The following is a 14,946-nucleotide window of genomic DNA, read 5'->3' on the forward strand; positions in this document are numbered from 1 at the left end:
CATCAGCTTAGAACAGGCTGTTAGAACCCTGGGCTAGTCCGTGATCTCACTTTAAAGAGCAGATCCCCCTCGTGCTGCTCATGTTGGAGCCGGGATTTGAATCTCATCTTCCTGTCTCTGGAGCATCTGTTTCTAACTGTATTCTCCAAATCCCCAAGCTCACAAAAAAATATACAGTGAGGGACAAAATGTGGGTTGGAGTAAGCACTGGCTTGCCGGCCAGGTCTGGGCTCCTGTCTTATTTCTCTCTGCCTCCTGAGTGCCTTTTTGTTTTCAGGACATCACTTGACCTGACTGTAGATGTGGCTGGATTCCAGGGTTCATATGATGGAAGGACCCCTCTCTCTCCGTGCTTTTTGTGTGTATTGTTGTTGCTGCCAATTACATGAGCCTAGTCTTCGTTCTCAAATTCATAAAAGTAGGACCTGTGAGGTCCGCTTTGTGGATGGAGACACCGAGGCCCACAGAGATGAGGTAATTTTCCCTGAGAACCTGGAGTCTGTGCCCCTCCGCCTGCCCCATGGCGCCCCCTTGCGGCTGTGCCTCCATCTCCACATTCCCGGCCCCGGTTAGGGCGCCCTCTGCTGCTCAACCAGAGATCACTGCGCCGGTCTCCTCCCTCCATCCGTCTCCTTCAATCCGTGCTCTTTCCCACCAACTGCTTCCTGACGCCTGCCTCCGACCCTGTCACTCAGAGACCAGCCTGTCTCAAGATTTACAGTCTCACTACGTAGGAGTGATAAGTAGGAAACAGTTGTTATCATTAACGTTATTAGCAATATTAATATTATTTTCCTATTCCACTCTTCTTCTCTGGAAGCTGATGGGGGCTCTTGCCTCTTACCCTCTCCATCCACTTATTACCGCCCCCCCCCCCCCCCCCCCACCAAGAGGATGTAGACCAAGATCAGGGTTGCTATATTTCACAACTTCTTGGCTCCCCCTGGTGGTCTGATGCACTTGGGGTAATGGGGTTTGCCCAAGCAGGGCAGCAAGGATTGGGGCTGGGGGTTGTCACAAAGATCCCAGGTTAACATTCCCTATGGCCTCCCGGCCTGATAAACAGGGAGGAGTGGGTGTCTTTTAGTGTCTCTTCTGGCTGCACGGGGCAGAACCTTGCCCTGGGAGGGGCTCTGACGTTTTGCTCTCTTGATAAGAAGGTACAAAGCTGGGCTCCTTGAGACTGCTCCCCAGGCTGCCACCTACTTCCAGGGGAGCACTGGGGCTGGCTAAGGGGAGCTACATCTGGTACTGACATGTCTTTCTGGAGGGCGTCAATTCCCCAACATCTGTCAGAATCTCAGTTTAGGGCTGTTGAAGGGGTGGTGATGTAGGAAGCCCACCGCTCCTGACTAAAGAGACAGGGTTTCAGATGAGATGTTCCAGGTTATAGGGGATCCAGGATGGAAGGGCCAGGACCAGCTCTGGGATCTGTATGGGGGAAGGAGAATGTGTCTCTGAAGGCTGAGATGTGTTCTGAGCCTTCAGTCACCTCCTGAGGGCAGGGTCCTCATGGGGTCTCACTGCATTAATGCTCAGATTCATGCCATGGGCTCTGAATGACACCAGGTCTGCCATACTGGTTCTGGTTGATTGGACCGAGTGTCATTGGCCATGGACAGTCTGGATAGAGGGAGGGACACTTTTTTGCAGTGACTTGGCACAAAGTTCTATCTGATGAGGATGCTCCATGTTGAGTGTGGCCAAGTAGATCCAATCAGGTGCTCTCTGTGGTGGAGCCTGCTGGTCTCCTGCACTATCCATGCCCCCTTTTCCCTTAGTAATAAGGAGAGAAGCCTTGCTGACACCTTGATTTTAGCCCCATAAGACCCATTTGAGCCTTCTGACCTCTAGAACTGGAAAATAATAAATTTATGTTGTCTTAAGCCACTAAAATGTGTGATAATGAAACTAATACTGGTGTTCAGGATGACGTGACACATTAGCGACACAAGTTAGCCTTAAAAATGCAATTTAAAACATGCAATTGAACCAGCCATTTGTGACTTGTAGATTTTTGTTGCATGGTATAAGACGGTCTTATTAAGTTAATAAACAATATCAGGATGTTTAAAAGAACCTGAGTCCCTCTATTTATATGTTTAATTAATTAGATTTATAGGGTACTTTTGAGTACCTGCAAAGACTTTGTTATTTGGTCATACAATTGAAGTGGTTTTTTTTGTTTTTTGGTTGAGGAAGATTAGCCCTGAGCTAACATCCACTGCTAATCCTCCTCTTTTGCTGAGGAAGATTGGCCCTGAGCTAACACCCATGCCCATCTTCCTCTACTTTATATGGAGGACATCTGCCACAGCACGGCTTGATAAGCAGTCTGTAGGTCCATGCCCGGGGTCTGAACTAGTGAACCCTGGGCCCCCAAAGCGGAGCGTGCCAACTTAACCACTATGCCACTGAGCCAGGCCCTGAAATGTTTTTTAAGATTTTATTTTATTTTTTTAAAGATTTTATTTTTTCCTTTTTTTTCTCCCCAAAGCCCCCCAGTACATAGTTGTATATTCTTCGTTGTGGGTCCCTCTAGTTGTGGCATGTGGGACGCTGCCTCAGCATGGTTTGATGAGCAGTGCCATGTCCGCGCCCAGGATTTGAACCAACAAAACACTGGGCCGCCTGCAGCGGAGTGTGCAAACTTAACCACTTGGCCACGGGGCCAGCCCCCTGAAATGCTTTTTAAAAAATCTATACATGCAGCTTAAAATGTTTGTGGGAATATAACTGTGTTTGTTAAACCACTGAGATTTTAAAAGGGTTTTTATTCTATCCACATTAATTTAATCCATCAATGAGTATTAAAGTTCATTATATCTATAAAAGCATTTGTAAATTGAATTTTAAAAGCTTTAGAATAACTGGGTTTGGGGATTTATAGTTTTGATAACCTGAGTATTGAATCGAGAGACCAACATGACTGCACATAGACTGCTCTGTGCATAGTTACTGTCCTTGGGGTTCTGAAAGGCTCACCCAGACAAAGCACCTCGGGAATCCCCCGCCACCACCAGAGACATCCGCACCTCCTCACCCAAATTGAATATCACTTTCAAAATGCATCATGTGTAGAATTCTGGTAGAACAACAATGTGCAGGAGTTTGATGAGGCTCAACGTAAGTACAGGTAAGTATGTTCTGTACGAGACTGAGAAAGTGGGGGTGCTAATAACCCTGAGAAAGGCTGCACTTGCTGTTCTAACTTCAACTTGCTTTGAATGCAGGAAGAAAGCAATGACATTCTAAGAAACACAATCAACTGGGGAATCCAGTCAAATCCCTTCCTATTATGTTACGTCCCTGCATTGACCAACCACTTATGCTGAAAACGGTGACACAGAGGAAAGGAAAAGATGAGGCACCAAGAATTCCTTTGTTACTCATCAGCAACCAAAGTTGGAGTAGGTTGGTCAAGTGTGTGTGTATCGGAAAGTGAAATACAAACAGTTGAGTTAATGGGGAGTGTTATGGACCGAATTGTGTTCCCCCACAAAATTCGTATGTTGAAGTCTTAACCTCCAGTCAGGACTCTCAAAAACATAATTAAAAACACGGTCATTAGGATGAGTTGTAATCCAATAGGACTGGTGTCCAGATAAGAAGAGGAGATTAGGACATAGACACACAAAGAGGGAAGACCACGTGGGGACACAGAGAGAAGATGACTGTCCACACGTCAAAGAGAGAGCACAGAGGCAACCAGGCCCACTGACACCTTGATCTTGGACTTCTGCCCTTCAGAATCCTGAGGAAATCGAGTTCTGTTGTTTAAGCCACGCAGTCTGTGGTACTTTGTTACAGGAGCCCTAGCAGACTAATACAAAGAGTTATTGTTTAATGGATAAAGAGTCTCACTTTGAGAAGATGAACACGTTTTAGAGATGGACGGTGGTGATGGTTGTACAACAATGTGAATGTGCTTAATGCCACTCAACTGTACTTAAAAATGGCTAAAACGGTAATGTTGTTTTGTATATCTTACCTCCAAAAGAGAATTTGAGTTAATGCTGTCCAGTGTTTTCGCTATTCTGTTAAGAACAAGATGCACAAGCCTGTACCATCTGCAAAATGTGAATCATGCAATCTCTGTGGTTTCAAGTATCAGTTGAATGTTCTTATATTTGTATTTAAAACTGACATTGCACAGTACGAAGAAGAACAGTAAAATTTGTGCTCATAGTTTGCATTTTTAATTTTTCTTAGAATCATATTAAATAACAAATGCAAAGCACCAAGACAAATCAAAAGAAGGACTGGGGAAGAAAAGGAGAAGATTTGCCTTTTAAAGACCCTTAACAACATCTTTCCGTTGTATTTCCGTTCTGCACTGGGCCCCAGAAATTGTATAGCCAGAACTGCTTTCCCCACAGAAATACCCGACTCTGCTAAGAAAACACTCCTTGATTAATTCCACCTTCCTTCCCTGAAAAAATGTGATAATGTGATTGGGAATCCTGTCAGAGCAAGTTTTTCTAAAAGTTTAGTAATGTGTATAAAAAGATTTTAAATATGCATAACGATAGGAATTAACATTTACTAAAACTGTCTATGTGTGAAGCATTATTCTCGGCTATTTTCATATATTATCTCATTTAATTCTCACAAGAGCCTCATGGAGAGGAAGCATTTAATATTCTCATTTTATAGGTGGAGAAAGTGAGTCTTAGGGGAGGAAGGTGACCTGCTGAGATTACGTGGCAGGTAAGTGGCAGCATTTGGTTCAAACTAGGCAATGTGGTCTGGGATTCCTTCTCTTAACTACACTCTCGCCTCTAATGCTCTGCACTGTCTCTGACCCAGCAGTCCTGCAGAGTCAGGGGGCAGTCCACAAGACCACCTTGACTTCTGACACCAGTTGAAAGTTCAGGGTTCCCCAAGACAACCTTCAGTTTCGATAATTCACTGGAAGGACTCACGTAACTCATTGAGAGCTCTTATCCTCATGGCTACAGCATATCATTGCATAAGGATTCAGATTAAAGTCAGTCAAGGGAGGAAGCACAGGGGCAGGGTCCAGGGGAATTCCAAATCTGGAGCTTCCAGGTGTCCTCTGCAGCACAGTGAAGGACAGCATCAGCTCCTCCCAGCATCAGTGTGTGAACATATGCTGACCCAGGGAGCTCACATGAGCCTTTGGGTCCAGGGTTTTTACTGGGGCTCTGTCACATAGACGTGGTGACTGCCCTCACGGCTGAACTCCGTCTCTAGCCCCTCCAGACGTAGACCTGATACCATATGACCCAACAGCTCCATCACAAATCCCATTGTTAGACTACAAATCCGGTGTGGTCCAAGGCATCCAAGTCAACAAAGACACTCTTATCAGGCAGGACATTCTAAGAGCTTAGAGGTTACCTCCCAGGAGCCAAGGGCAAAAGCCAGAGCTGTCTTTGGCTAAGGTTAAATTCTTTATTCCCCAAGATCATCTCTGGGCCTCATGTCAGATCCACAAATGGGACTAGCCAACATTTGTTCATGCTGCTGTTTGTATAAAAGATGAAACATTGAAAAAATCTAATTGTTCCCAATAATGGACTGGTTCAATAAACGGGTCCAAGGCCAATTCAGTGGAATACTACATGGCCGTTAACAATGAACAATGATGATACAGAGCCACACTTCTCTGGTGGGGTGCAGTCACCCCAGGCACCCAGCACCTGTGGTGGGTGTGCTTCAGATGGGCTAAAGGCAGAAGATCAACTTCACCTGTCTTCTGGGGGTGCGACTTATCCTCCAACACTGGAGAAGACCAATTCAATAACTTCAATGGTAGCTAATATGTTATTTTCTTATTTAAACAAGCACAGATGTGTTTTGCAGTAGGCTGCAAATGTTCATATGGGTTTTCAGGATACAGTAGAAGACTTCAGAGATACTTAGTACAGCAGCAGACACTCAGAGGTGACTATTCATCCCCCTTTGACTAAACTTGCATTTAACATTAGAGAAGCCCACATAAAGAAGGACAGTTAATGGTATGATTCCACTTCTGTAAAAATATGCATATGTGCATGAGTATGTATAATATATCAAAACTGAAAAGAGTCATAGGAAAAAGTTGGATATATCTCCAGGTGGTCAAACTATTATAGGTGATTTTGAACAGTACTCATTAAATTATAATAAATGATTGTATATCTATTTTAGTTACAAAATAGTTTTATTTATTTGTATATTTATTCATGTAAAAATGTGTACATGTATAAATATATATATATTTAGGTAAATACTTATATATTTATGTAACTTAAATTCTTTATTATAAATATTTATATATTTTTGAAGATATATTTAGATAAATATTTGTAACAAATCATTCTAAATTAATTAGGAAAACAGTATTCATTCTATTTTTTTTGTTTTTTTGTTAAGAATTTTCCAACTTTTCTACAGCCAATGCATTCTTCTTGCAATCAAAAAAGTAGCATTTGTTTGGGCTGAACTGCTGTAGTAGCGGTTAAGTTTGTGCTCTCCGCTTTGGCAGCCCAGGTTTCGCTGTTTTGGATCCTGAGTGCAAATCTATGCACCGCTCATCAAGCCATGCTATGGCAGGTATCCCACAAATAAAATAGAGGAAGATGGACACAGATGTTAGCTCAGGGCCAATCTTCCTCAGCAAAAAGAGGAAGATTGGCGGTGGACGTTAGCTCAGGGCTAATCTTCCTTAAAAAAAAAAAAGTAGTATTTATTGTTATGAAAATGAAAGATGAATATATTCCCAGGCACAGTGTGAAAGACCTTGTGGACTGAGCATTTCTGGGGTGTGCTCTCTCCCCCTGCCCTCTCTGGATCTCACTCAGCCTGCCTCTCCGTCTGTGTCTCCATCTTTTTCTCTATCAGGCCTCAATATGCAGACACATTGCATCTCTGCACAGCTCCCCCCTGCATAGCCTTGCTCTGCTCCGCCCCTGCAGCCTTACTCTTAATGCTGAATTTTAGGACTAGCCTAAAGGTCCAACAACCAAGGAATTGGTCCTATACATTTTGGTACAGGCACGTCATAGCATGCCCTACAGCCATTCAAAATGGCCACATGGAGGAATATGCAATGACCTTGGGAGACACGTAACTATGCTGTCCAGGGGGAGAGCAATGGGTTGTAAAATGTGACAACGTGATGTAAAAATTGGGCACAGCAGTGTGGAGGGAATAAAAACAAAAGCTGGACACACGTTCCAAAAGTCTTGAAGTCCTGTCCTTGTGCTTTTCCTTATTTATCAGTTTTCCTAAAAACTGATTTTGGCTTTGGTAACCGGGACAGAATAGTGCAAATAAGTTTTAAAAAATAAGACAAATAATAAACTAAAGGTAACAAAAAGTCATAAAGACTACGACCTGGAGTCTCCGGAGTGCATCCTCCTGGTCCCTCCCACCCGTGGCTCAGAGTCTATCCCGCAAGGCCGGATGGCGGATGGAGACGTGGCAGCTCAGTGCCAGAGACAAAGGTCTGTGAGGGGCAGAGGAGGCTGCCACGTCCCTGGAGAGACCCTTCCACTAGCAGGACCCCAGCAGCTCATGGACCTTTCCAGACCTAGATGCAACCTCTGGAGGGACCTGGTCCTTGTGGACAAGGGAGGGTGAGAGGTGGGGGGACAGGACCCTCACAAGACTTTCAGGAGCTCACGCACCTGGGCACATCTTTCCTATAGACTCTCTATCTCTCTCACAGACACACACACACACACACACAGTGTTCATCTCCATCCACTCCCAGGAATGATGAACCTGAACCCCAAGACTCACCTCCCAGCAGTCACTTCCTCTGGGTGTCCCATCTACCCTGATACTCTCCCCCACCTCTCTAGATGGACCCCTTCCCAACCCCTCACTACATCCTGATGTGCATGACTGCCATGTTTCACTGGTGGCCAGGTGCACTGAGATAGAAAAGGCAGCCACAGACCGTGACCTCTTACCGCTTACTCTTTAGTTGAGGGAGGCAGAAAAAAATTACTTAAACAAATAAATATCTAATTGTAAAATATGATATTATGGACAGGAACTGGGTGAGTGAGAGAGAATTACACGGCCTTGATTCAGGCATGGCGCCCGCCCTTGGGAAGCTCAGAGTTTTGTGGGAGAACAAGTCAGTCAAAGAAACTATGCCCCTTTGGTAGGCAGAATAACAGCCTCCCAAAGATGTCCACGCCCTAATCCCCTGGAACCTGTGAGTGTGTTACCTTACATGAAAAAAGAAATGTTGCAGATGGAGTTAAGAATATTGAGATAAGGAGATTCTCATCGATTATTTGGGTGGGCCCAATATAATCACAAGTGTCTTGACAACTGAAAGAAGGAAGCTGAGAGAGATTTGAAGATGCTATGCTTCTGGTCTTGAAGATGGAGGAAGGAGCCATGAAAGAAGGAATGCAGGCGCCCTCTAGAGGTTTGAAAAAAAGCAAATGCATTTTCCTCTGGAGCCTCCAGAAGGAACGCAGCCCTGCCTGGCAACGCCCTCCTTTCAGCCCAGTGAAACCCATTTTGGACTTGTGACCTCCAGAACTGTAAGATGATAAATTTATGTTGCTGAAAGCCACTGGATTTGTGATACTTCATTACAGTGAGAACAAGAAGCTAATACAGACTCACAAGGTCGAGAGTGACAGGTGCTGCCTGGGAGCATCCTTTTCTCCTGCTCCCTTGACAAGAGAACGCTTCAGCAGAATTGTAATGTTTGTGCTCCTCCCAGTCTCTCTTGATTATTCATATTAAGATTCCTGCACGCACACAAGCACTTCCCCACACTGCTGTTATCTAGCACACCAGTGACCTCTGCTAGTGAATTCCAAATGGTCACTTCTGTCCTCACCTCTCTGGACTTGGCAGATGACCCAGGTGCATGGCTTCCCTGAATGACAGTCCTTCTTTACTTAACTACAACTATCGAATTTTTCTGAGTCTATCAACACAGCTGGCAGCCCCAATGCTTGTTGCTCTCCAACCAAATGGGGAAGGAAGAGCATTAGAGGAGGGAGGAACAGTCCATGCAAAGACCTGGAGGCACGAGTAACCTTGTTCTGGTTGATGATGATGAAAAATCCAGTGTGGATGGAGCAATGAGTGGGAGGCAGGGGGAGTGGCAGGAAGTGGACTGGACCGCAGGGCTGGGATCCGGGTAAGGCAAGTGGGGCAGTCACTCGAAATGCAAAGTTAAAAGGTGAGCCAAAGCCTCAGTAATTCAGATAAATAACATTTTGAGGCAAGATTTATAAGATCAATATTAATGCAAAAGAAAACCACATAGAAAAAAATATCAAACATGTATATAAATCCAGGATTAGTGAGAATGTGCTTCTGAACCAGTTGGAGCCTGAGGTGGAAGAAAAAAAGCGTGCCTCTATATGTATGTTCTTGTGTGTTTTAATTATCATTTTTCCCCAGAACATTAAAATCATTTAAATATTATTGAAAAATTGAAAAGTGATGCGCAGTAAAACATTATTTTAAGTTTAAGGGTTTGTGCGCACCCAAATCAGAATTTATTATTATTTGCTTTCCTGGCTTTACTAGAAGCAAACACAGAAAGAATATTTTCAAAATCTCCTTCTCTGCTTCTCTCGTTTTCAACCAAGAATGCTGCCCTGTGTGACAATTTCTCTGGACCAAGTTATGATCTTACATAATTATTAACTAACTTCAGTCTGCTGATCATACCATTATTTAGAGTTTTGACATTTTTGCTCATCGTGGATTTTTAAATTAATTTCAATTTTTGAAAAATAGTGGTTTAAAACGGTATCTAATTAGAGTGCTGAGATTTTTTGCATCATTTTAAGTTTTGCATCGGAGGTGAGTGCCTCACTCTCCTCACCCTAATCCAAGCCCTTCTGGAGAGGTTGGGGCTGAGAGGCCAGATTATGCAGGGCTGCAGTCAGAGGAGTTTAAATTAGTATTTTCTAGATCAAGGGCTGGCAAACTACAACTCATGGGTCAAATCTGGCCCACTGTCTGTGTTTGTAAATAAAGTTTTATTGGAAACGGTCATGCTCATTCGTTTGCATTTGGTCTAAGGCTGCTTTCACGCTGCCACAGCAGAGTTGAGTGGCTGTAACAGAGACTGTATGGTCAGCAAAGGCAAAGATATTTACTATCTGGCCCTTGATAAAGAAACTTTGCTGACCCCTGCTCTAGATGATGGGGACAAACAGATGTTCAAATGCAGACGAACTGGACTATGACGGCTTTCAGATGATCGCTCTGTGTAGGGCAAGGGAGGTGAGCGGCAGGGAGATGAGGAGTCCAGGAAAGAGATCCTGAAGGCTCAGCAATGATGGGGATCAAGATGGAGAGAGGGAAACTGATGTTAGCTGATCTTAGGAGAAAAAATGGACAAGACATGGTGAATTTTTTACTGTAACGGAAGTAACGAAGGCTAGAGAGAAGGTGACTCCTCCCTGCATGGCCTGAAGGAAAGAGGAGGGGCTGTCATACTGTCAGCAAGATGGGGATCTGACTTGAGGAGGAGGAGGAGATGAGGAGAGCATTTTTGGCCATGCTGAGCATTGGATTATCCAGGAGACCATCCTGGGAGAGTTATCCAGGCAGGATGCAAGACGCCCAAGTCATTCACCTGAGACATTGACCCCGTGACAACGTTTGAACCCTCCATGGCCATGTCCTCCACACCCACTGCTGGCCTTACTGCTTTCCTCCTTTGAGACTTCACTCTGAGTGAAGAGATCAGAGAGCCTTTCAGTCTGGCCAGCTGAGGGTGCAGTGGGCAGACAGACCCCTCCTCTGTTCTCACTTAAAGGGCTGGAGGGAGGACTGAGGTGGGAGAGGGGTGGTGTAGTCCCAGAGACCCCAAGGTTGAGAATAAAGGCTCCCTTGTACTTGTCCAGAGGTTTATAACAGACTCGCCCAGGTGCCAGGGACCTCCTTCTGCCCTTGCTTCAGGCTCTTGACCCACCGAGTCTCTCCAGCTCTGGGCTCAGGAATTCCATGGCTGCCTGCCCTTCCCAACCCAGGGCTCTCCCTCCCTCCCCAGGGTCACTGCTCACATGATGACCATGATGCAGAAGGACAGGAAGGGCTGGGTAGTAGCACCTGCTCCCTTGATGCCCCCAGCACCACGCCTGATAAAGGACATCACTTTCCTGCAGACAGATTAGATTATTGGTGATTCCCCTCCAAAAACTTGGTTTCTCCTCCTCCCTGCAGGACCTTAGACTTCTGTGTTCAGGCCGCTTTGCCAGATACAAAACCAGGGGCATATGGCTGGGGGTATGGGGGAGGGGAGGCAGGGATTAGGATGAAGACAGTGAGGCATGCAAGAGCTGGGTTACAGCCTGTCATTATTTAAAATGTTGATATTTTATTCATCATGGAATTTATTTTATGTTCATTTTTAACTTAAAAAAACATTGCATTGTATTTTTTCCTTTGATCTCCCCCCCAAAAAGGGGCTAGTGTCCCCAGACTCCTGTCCTGGCCCCAGTCACTCTCTTCCAAGACCCACTTCTTTCCCAGACTTCCTCCTCCCAGCTCTCGCCCCACCCCACAGCCCTGGCCTGGCAGGAAGAGAACAGTGACAGTCTGGGTCCCAGGGAAATTCTGGGACTCACAACCAAGCACAGACCAGATCTAAGCTCCTCTTTGAAGCTCAGAGGGATGCTAGGTGGACCTGAGGGTGGGGTGGGTGCTGTCTCCTCCTCTCGCCCCTCCCCAATCCACGGGTGCACTCACTCTGCACAGAGAGGCACAGGGAGCCCTGAGGGTGCTGAGCTTGGCAGGTGAATTCACTTTCATGGTTTGACTCCACCTGGGGCAGCTTCAGGACCCCAGGGTTTGAGGGCTGTGGGGGGCTCATGGCCTGGATCCTGTAGGCCCAGCTCAGCCTGGCGGGGGGGTTGCTGTGGACAACACAGAGCAGGCGCAGGGACTGGCCCTCCAGGACTGAAAGAGATGAGCTGTTCTTCAGGGTTTTAGGTTCTGGAGAACAAGAGAGAGAGGGTCAGAGAGACAAAGAGATCCAAAGAGGAAGGATGCAGAAGGAGACTGGATGAGGAGAGACACACAGACATAAGTTGAAGTGCAGGAAAACATGCAGTTTCCCCCTCGCTGGTGGGAATGTAAACCTGTCCACCCTCCATGCAGAACAACTTGGCCATAGCTCTCAAAACTAGAAAGAACATATGAAGCAGCTTTATTTTGCTTTTAGGAAGTTATCCCACGGACACACACACACACATACTTGTGAAAGGAGACACAAGATTATTCGTTGCAGTATTTCTGTTAATAGAATGAAATGAAAGCCATGGTACAAAAGTTAGGTACAGAATTAGAATCCATCCAGACCATGGAATACTGCACAGTCACAGAGAAGAATGAGGACATTCTGTCCTACTGATGTCAAAGGACCCTTCAGACCCTTCAGGTGAACAAACCAAGGCTCAGAGCAGCCTATGGACACTGGTCACTTCCCAGGAGGGGACTGGACATCTGAGGACACACGCTTCCATGCATTTTTAATTTTTGACCATGTGAATATATTACCTGTCCCTAAGTACTTAAACCAATGCTTGTTAAGGAAAATAAAAAGGCGAGCCTGGAGGAGTCATCAGGGGACAAATGATAAGGGCGCCTCTGCCTTTTGTATGTGGCCTTGTTCTCCTTGTGGAGTCAAGCAGGGGTGGAGACATCTGAAGGGAGTGAGGGGCCAAGGGGGACAGATGCTTGCAATTCCTTCCTACCTGCACCTGCCTACCTACATTTCCTTGGAAGGCAGTGAAGTCAAGTTCTGCAGAGAGTCTGGGACAGTAAGTCATAATGGACCCTCATCAGCGTTGAGGGCTGGGTGAACATTGGCCTTTGACCTCAGCAGCTGCATAAATGGGGGAAGGGTGGAGGTGGGCATCCTCCTCACCCCCTCCCAGCCATATTTCTGAGACCCAGCAGCAGTGTCCAAGACTCTGACAAATCCATCACTGTTGCCCTCAGGACCCCATCAGGGTACCAGGCGTCCTGGCCCTGCACTCACAGATGGCGTTGAGCTGGATGGTTCTTTCCACAGTCACACCAGCTGCAGGGAACTTCACCTGACAGGTGAGGTTGGTGCCATGGTCCTGGGGCCGTGGGGTGAGGGTGAGCACCGAGGAGAGGTGGATCCTGGGGCCCAGGGAGGTGAAGGCAGCTGACTTCCAGGATAAGATGGGGAGTGTGCCCTGCTCACAGGCTCAGGGCACAGAGCAGGTCAGGTCCCTGGGGCGGCCAGACTCCAGGGTCCCCACGATGAGCATGTCTGGCATCTGGGTCAGGGCTGGTGGGAGAGAGGGTGACACAGGATTCAGAAAGGAGGGTCTGAGGTGTGCCTCTGAGACAAATCTCAGTATCAGCTCCTCCCTCTGAGCTCCAACACCATGTACCTCCAACCCCCTTCCAGGAGCGGGGTCCTATGCCAGCCCTGCCCTGGCACCCCCTTGTGCTTCTCCTATTGCCTCTCACATAGCCCATTCTTTACTCGTCACATGCGCAGAGAGAGAGGTAGATAAGTAATTCCATTTTGTACTTCCTCTCTCCACCCACAAAAAGTATCTTCTGTTGTCCCTCCCCCCGGTGTCTCTGATGTCCAGGGAGCAGGTGTTGGTATGGGGGTTTCCAAGGAGGTGGAATCGGCCCTGGGTCTCCTCCTTCACTTTTCAGTCAGGGTTGTTTGTGACCACTGAAGCATGCTTGAGTTCCTTAGCCCCCTCCTGGAACCAGTAGCCAAGAGCTGGGGTGGAGTCAGTTCAGCCATCCTGGGGGTAGAAGACAGTGCAGGCCACCCCCACACACAGACCCTCCTGCACTGTCACCAACCCCTGCATTAGCAGCTTGTAATCACAATCACATCTGGCCCTCAGCCCCCTCCCTCCACCAGAGCAGGGCCAGCAGCAGCAGCAGCAGCAGCAGCATGTCTGGGGTTGACGGTCCCAGGTTCCACCAGGGAAAGTCTGTTTCTCAAGGTTCTTTCTCAGGAACTAAAAGTTAAAGATTTAGAGGAGGCGCCAAAAGGAAGATGAGAGTGAGGTCAGAACAGTGACTCTCCTCAGAAGAACTTCACCCCCTGACACTGTTGGGTGAGGGACAGCCCCTGGAGTCACCCATCCACCACCTGCATCCACTCTTGAGGACACTGGGCCAGAGAGGATGAGAGCTTCACCAAATCACAACCCGTGCAGGGCTCAAGCTCCATCTCCTGCCTCCCCATGGATGCCCCTCCCCTCAGAGCGCCATTTTCTGCAAAGTGAGAACATGTTCCTTCTGGTCGGACCCCCTGACTCACAGGCTGTAGATGTCTGTGGACATTGGTTTGGCCAGGGGAGGGACTCAGGAACACAGGAGATGAAGGAGGTCAACTATCCTTTCTCCCTCAGGATCAATGTGAGGGGCAACTCCTCTCTGCTCACAAAATCACACACCAGCCCTGGATGCTGCTCCAAGAGTCTCTGTCCAGTGGGGAGACTACAGATGTCCCAGCACCTGGAGCTCCCTGTGATGGGAAGACATGGACACACGTGCAGGAGACACAGAGTGAGGAACGCCAACCTGGGGGTTGTCCACCCTCATGGATGGTGAGGATTTCCTGAGAAGAGACGTGCATCTGAATTCTTAGAAGGTTATTTTGACTATGTGGTGGGGGCTGGGAGGAAGTGGTGGGACTCCAGGGAGGTGGTGCCTCCTCAGACCCAAGTCTTTTTCCTTGAAACTTCTTTGGGGGAAAAATAAGACACATGAAGGGAACTGTCTACAAAAGGACAACTCAGTGATTCATCACAAAATGAACACCCTACAAGAAATAGAACGTTAGGAGCACCCAGGACCTCCCCTTTTATCCCCCTCCCTATCCTCACACTCCACTCCCCCAAGGGGCCCCAGCCTCACTGTAATTCCAATTGTTTCCTTGCTTTTCTCTGTAGTTTTATCACCTGACCATGCTGCCTTTATTACTATGGTTTT

The 14,946-nt window shown here is 46.9% G+C and overlaps 1 pseudogene; it reads right to left on the reverse strand.

The window, feature by feature from the left end:
• Positions 1-11,187: 11,187 nt before the first annotated feature.
• Positions 11,188-14,295, reverse strand: LOC100066192 (sialic acid-binding Ig-like lectin 8; annotated as a pseudogene).
• Between the last annotated feature and the right edge of the window lie 651 nt (positions 14,296-14,946).

Source organism: Equus caballus, chromosome 10 (assembly GCF_041296265.1).
Source record: "Equus caballus isolate H_3958 breed thoroughbred chromosome 10, TB-T2T, whole genome shotgun sequence".
NCBI lineage: Eukaryota > Metazoa > Chordata > Mammalia > Perissodactyla > Equidae > Equus > Equus caballus.